Source organism: Mustela lutreola, chromosome 2 (assembly GCF_030435805.1).
Source record: "Mustela lutreola isolate mMusLut2 chromosome 2, mMusLut2.pri, whole genome shotgun sequence".
Taxonomy (NCBI): domain Eukaryota; kingdom Metazoa; phylum Chordata; class Mammalia; order Carnivora; family Mustelidae; genus Mustela; species Mustela lutreola.
The window spans coordinates 139,741,029-139,747,554 of record NC_081291.1 but is presented as its reverse complement, the minus strand read 5'-3'; positions in this window follow the sequence as shown (position 1 = coordinate 139,747,554).

Sequence of the window (6,526 nt, the reverse complement as noted above, 5' to 3'; positions counted from 1 at the left end):
GTATAGTGGACTGAAGAAATCATCGCAGATGACCAATATCTATTACCAAAAATAGTTCATTTGTTCTGTCAAAAGTGGGTTTTGCAGCGTCTTAACATACCAAAGGAAAACTCTCCAAGCAACATTCTTTTTTTTTTTTTTAAGATTTTGTTTATTTATTTGACAGACAGAGACTACAAGTAGGCAGAGATGCAGGCAGAGAGAGAAGAGGAAGCAGGCTCTCCAAGGAGCAGAGCCCGATGCGGGGCTCGATCCCAGGACCCTGAGATCATGACCTGAGCCAAAGGCAGAGGCTTTAACCCACTGAGCCACCCAGGCACCCCTCTAAGCAACATTCTTTAAAGTCATTCACTAAAACTTAAATGTTTAACAGTGTTACTGATATATCATTTACCTATTTTGAATATAAAATCAATGATTTTTTGGTAAATTTACAGACTTGTGCAAACATCACCACAATCCAGCTTTAGAATATTTCTATCAACCCAGTAAGATTCCCACATGCCCATCCACATGTCCTCTGCAAGTTCACCATGTCGGTGAGCTGGGCGTGAGTAGAGGACTCGGATCCTCTCTGCTCCTACACCGCACACTCTCAGTGGCAGCCAGGGCATGTGGAGAATTTTTCAAGCCCCTCAATGATTGTTTCATTTCAATGTGAATTTCTGGCTTATTGGCCATAAGATTGGTTTTTTTCCAACCTGGACGACAACCTCTGGTGAATGAAGTTCTAGCCTCCTCCATTCACTTGCCTCCAAGGTCCTTTAACTGATACATGACTGGGAGGTGTCTTCCACCTTTTGCAGGAATTCGGTTGTACTCTCTCCAGCAGCAAAGCTGCTTTGTGGGTGCTTTCGGTTGGCTGCATTATGCTAGAAATTTTGCACTAACTGAGCCGGGATGAGGTTGGGGGGTAGGGGATGGAGCCAGGCTGGAATGCCATAGCCTCCCACTCTTCTTACCAAAATATAGCAGTTCTGGATGAAAAGAATACTTCTAAGTTTGTTGTTTGCTTTTGGTCTATTTCCAGAGCCCTGAAGTGGATGCTGTTGAGAATGCTGTCTAGTTTTACCATTCATTTCTAGGGGGACAATATGGTGACTTGCTCCTTCTGCACTACTGGAGCCTGGAACTTGAGTTTGAACATGAGCAGCCTTCCTCTGCTGGGCTTCTCTGAGAGGCTTTAACACACTGAGCCACCCAGGCACCCAAAGGGACAACTTATAAAAGAAATACAAATGACTACACAATATAAAAAGGTGTTTAACCTCACTAACAACAAGCAAAATGTCAAGCAGATATATTTACTCTTAACCCACTGGCAAAGACAAAAATAAATAATTGATGTTACTTGGAACTAGTAACAGTCGGGTGGCAATGTGAACCGGTGCCACTCAGAGTGAAAATGCTGCCGGAGCTTTCTCCCTCTCAGGTTCAAAGCCAGCCAGAAAAGGTGTCTGCCTCGGAGTTCTACCAAGTCCCACAGGCTCTAGTCTCGTGTGCTTCCCTAAAGCAAGCACCACGGTGGGCTTCTCTGAGTCAGTGTGGGAGCCCCCGCAAGGAGACAAAAATTTAAAGCCACGGAAATGAACAGGGAGAAAATTTAGAAAAGAACCCAGAGACCATGGCAGAGGGAAACTTCCATGTGACACAGATATTGTATGTATCTTTCCATGATTCTTCCATGCTTTCACATTCTGCACATATGTTCTGTTTTGTTAATATATAAGAGATGGGAGCGTCTGGGTGGTTCAGTGGGTTGGAGCCCCTGCCTTAGGTCATGATCTCAGGGTCCTGGGATCAAGTCCCGCATCGGGCTCTCTGTTCAGCAGGGAGCTTGCTTCCTCCTCTCTCTCTGCCTGTTTCTCTGCTTACTTGTGATCTCTGTCTGTCAAATAAATAAAATCTTAAAAAAAAAAAAAGTTCAAAAAAAAGAAAAGAGAGAGAGAGAGAGATGACCTCCTGTGTATCATTCTACAACATATTTGCTTGTTTCCCTCACTAATGTCCCAGAGAAATTCCATGCCTGGTAGCCCCAAGTTTAGGGCTTCCCAGGGCTATGTCTCTGAACCGACTCTTGACTTGGGGCCAAGAAGTGGAAATGGTATGTTCTTTCTGCCCCAACCCACTTAACCCCGACCTTCCTGATAATAGTGCCACATGTCCTGAGACTTGGCAGGAACTTTCTCTTCTTAGGTTTGATCTTTTGTTATCCTTTTCAGAATTTATTATCACAATTTTGTCTCTTTGGGGGTACATCCGTGTTGTCATTTCAATGAGTTTTCAGGAGAATAAGTGTTTCAGTCATATGGTCAGTCTGTTACAGCAAAGCAAAAGTCTCCATAATGTAATTTAAGGGATAAAAGCAAGTTGCAGAAATATCTACATATGCATATATCTGCATCTATGTATATAATACATAGATGATTACATATATACAATTTTTAAATTAATAAATGTATGCTGTGTATGTTTAGAAGTTAAGCAAGAATTTTTTTAAAATCAGTAAACTGATTTTTAATTTTTTAAGAGAGAACATGGTCATTAGAGAAATCATTGACAATTCAAGAAGAAAAATGAGTTAAAAGAAAATCTTCCATAAAGTGTAGAATTATTATATTGTACATCTGAAACTAAGGTAATACTATATTAACTCTGTACATCTGAAACTAAGGTAACACTATGTTAACACTATGCTAACTGGAATTAAAATAAAAACTTAAAGAAAACCTTTCTGAAATATCCTTCCACTTTGGTTGTAACTATTTGTCAAATAAATATTTTGGCTTATAACCCCTTTATCTTTTCTCCCTGTAAGTATGTAAGTGCTTTTTTCTCTTCAATGCAATAATTTTTAACATAATGATGTTTTCTCTTAACAATATGTCCTGAACATCTTTCCAAATCAATAAAGAAGTATCAGCTAATCTAAAAGAATAGATTTAATATTCTCTTTCCACACAGCAATAAAATTAGGAATCAATATGGAAAGATAAGGGAAAATACACTTGGAATTTTAAAGATACCATTCTAGTAGTGTATGTGACGAAGAGGAAATTACAACATAAATTCAAAATGTTGGAAACTAAGATAACCAATGCTCTCCAAATCAAGAATTGCAAGATGCAATATATGTTATATTACATGATATTCATAGTCTTAAATGCATTTATGGACAAATAAGAAATCTTTAGTAACAAAGTAAGATTGAAAATAATTTGATTTTTAAAATCTGTGTGGTAGTTACATGGATATTTATTACATATATATGTTTTTGGTTTTTTGCTTTTCTGGATATTTGGGATATCTCATATATTAAAAATTTCAAGAAAAATAAATGAGTTAACTCAGGAAGCATTTGACTCAAAATAAACTCAAAGAACACAGGAAAAAAGAAAGAAATACAAAACAGAAACAAATTATGATCAGTGAAACTAAAGCCAGTTCTTTGAAATGACAACAAATAAGCCCCCCTTTATACTGATCAAGAAAAAAAAGAGAAGACACAAATTCGGTGCAAATCAACATTAGAAATGAAGGGAAGATATAACTACAGAAGCAGTCGAAAGTTTAAAGTATTAGAGAGAACCATTATAAGTTTGAAAAATATAAATTACAAAAATAAATTTAAAGAGAAATGGGAGACTTGAATAAACCAACAGCTGCCTTAAAACTTGAGAAAGTTGCAGGGTAAGGAAGCACCCCCTTTTCCTCTCACAAACAGCACAATATGGTTTCATAGGCAGGTTTTAACAACATTCAACAGACTATTCCATCCAATACAGCCATCACCAAAAAAAATTTTTTTTTAAAAAGAACATTTTTCAAAGAAAAGAAGAAAGTTATCAACTTATTTTCTGGAACCAAACTGTTTTAGCCTGGGTTTCCCTGAAAACAGAGCCTGAGACTCAGGCTTGCATGTGGGTCATTTATTTGGAATGTGACCCAGAGAAGTCTAAATGAAGGACAGAAGACTGAAACAAAGAAGGATGAAAGCTAATGTAAGGATACACCACTGAGTTGGCTTCTGCTAAGGAAGATTGAGAAGCCCTATTAATTTCATCTCAGGACTGTCAGCCTGGGAGAAGCAAAGACTCTCCTGAGCACTTTGGTCAAGGTCCAACCTTGGTCAAGACTACTCCCCCGGGGCTCCTGGGTGGCTCAATCAGTTAAACAACTGCCTTCAGCTCTGGTCATGATCCTAGGGTCCTGGGATCGAGCCCTGCATCAGGCTCCTTGCTCAGCAGAGGGTCTGCTTCTTTCTCCCTTTCTCCCTCCCTCTGCCTCTCCCCCTGCTCATGCTCACACTCTCTCTTCCCCTCAAATAAATAAATAAATAAAATCTTAAAAATAAAAAGAGTCCTCCCCCAGGGGTGTCAACTCCTCACTTCCCAGCCCTTGCAGGTGCACCTGTGTGAATGCAACGTGGGTTTTGTGGGTGTCGCACACCTGTGCACTGGGAAAGCTGGAGGATATGAGAGGAACATGACATGAACGGAGACAAGGTACGGGAGGTTGTCCTGGGACAAAGCCAGCATGGAACTGGTAATCCAGGAGTTAGAAGTAGGGCTGGAAAGATGTTTAATGCTCAAGAGACGTCAGATACCAAAGCCAAAAACAGGTTTTTGACACCAAAACCAGATCAAAACTATAAAAGAAAAGAAATCTATGGGCCAACCCACACAGATACAGAAGTCCTAAATAAAACCTAAGCAAGTCCCAAAAGGGCTTATCTCAGGAATACAAGAATTTGCCATTAGAAAATACTCCATCTGTGTGACTTAACACACTAACAGTTTAAAGAATAAAAACAAAATATGGGGCATCTGGGTGGCCCAGTCCATTAGGCATCTGCCTTCAGTTCGGGTCATGATCTCAGGGTCCTGGGATAGAGCACTGCATCGGGCTCCCTGCTCAGCAGAGAGCCTGCTTCTTCCTCTCCCTCTGCCTGCAGCCCTACCTACTTGTGCTCTCTATCTCTCTCGAATAAATAAATAACATTTTAAAAAAGAAAACAAAAAAAAATATGATCATCTTCACAGATATAGAGAAAACATTTGAATATCATTCACGAATTTTAAAAACTGCTTAACAAACTAAGAATGCAAAGAAACATCCTTTTATTAATAAGGCTATCTATCAAAAACTAACAGCAGCACCACAGAAAGATGAAGGCCTAACAGTTTCCCATTAAACTTACTTGTGTACCAGGTGGTGGGTATTATAGAGGGCATGGATTGCATGGAGCACTGGGTGTGGTGGAAAAATAATGAATACTGTTTTTCTGAAAATAAATTGAAAAAATTTTTTAAAAATAAAATTAAATAAATAAATAAATAAATAAAAATTACTTGTGGAGCATAAGGAATAACATGGAGGACATTGGAAGATGGAGAGGAGAAGTGAGCTGGGGGAAATCGGAGGGGGAGACAAATCATGAGAGACTGTGAGCTCTGGTAGACAAACTGAGGGTTTTGGAGGAGAGTGGGGTGGGGGGGTGAGGTGAGCCTGGTGGTGGGTATTAAGGAGGACATGTATTGCATGGAGCATTGGATGTGGTGCATAAGCAATGAATTTTGGAACATTGAAAAAAAAATAAAATTTTAAAAATTAAAACAAAACAAAATAGTAAAACAATTTTTTTTAACTTTCCCATTAACATCAGGATCAGGGGGGTGTTTGGGTGGCTCAGTCATTAAGTGTCTGCCTTTGGTTCTTAGGTCATAATCATGGGGTCCTGGGATTGAGACCCACATTGGGCTCCTTGATCAGTGGGGAGCCTACTTCACCCTCTGCCTGCTGTTCCCTCTGCCTGTGAGGTTCCTATCTCTCCCTTTCTCTCTCTCTGGCAAATAAATAAATAAAACATTTAAAAATGAAAATAATAATAAATAATAAAATTTCTCTGCTTCAAAGAACACCATTAAGAAAATGATGATACAGCCCACAGAATGGGAGAAAATTCTTGCATATCATATGTCTGATAAGAGACTTCTACCTAAAAAATATAAAGAACTATTACAACTCAGTAATAAAGAGGCAACCTGGCTCAAAAATAGGTAAAGTGTCTGACTTTCTCTATTTCTCTAAAGAAGATGAAAAGGTGGCCAATAAGTACATAAAAAGATGCACAACATCATTAGTCATTAAGGAACTGAAAATCAAAACCACGTTGAAACACTGCTTCAAACCCACCATGGTTTGAAGTTTGGCTTATAGCATGACTATAAGCCAAAAGTTAGATAATAACAATTGTTGGTGAGAATGTAGAGAAATTGCGACGCTCCTACACTGATGGTGGGAATGTAAAATGGTGCATCTATTTTGGAAAACAGTCTGGCAGTTCTTTAAACAGTTACCATATGACCCAATAATTCTACTCTAGATTTATACCCAAGAGAAATAGAAACTTAAGTCTACACAAAACCAGATTATTAATAATAGCCAAAAGGTAGAAACAACCCAAATACCCATCAACTGATGAATGGATAAATAAAATACGACATATCTATATCATGAAATATTT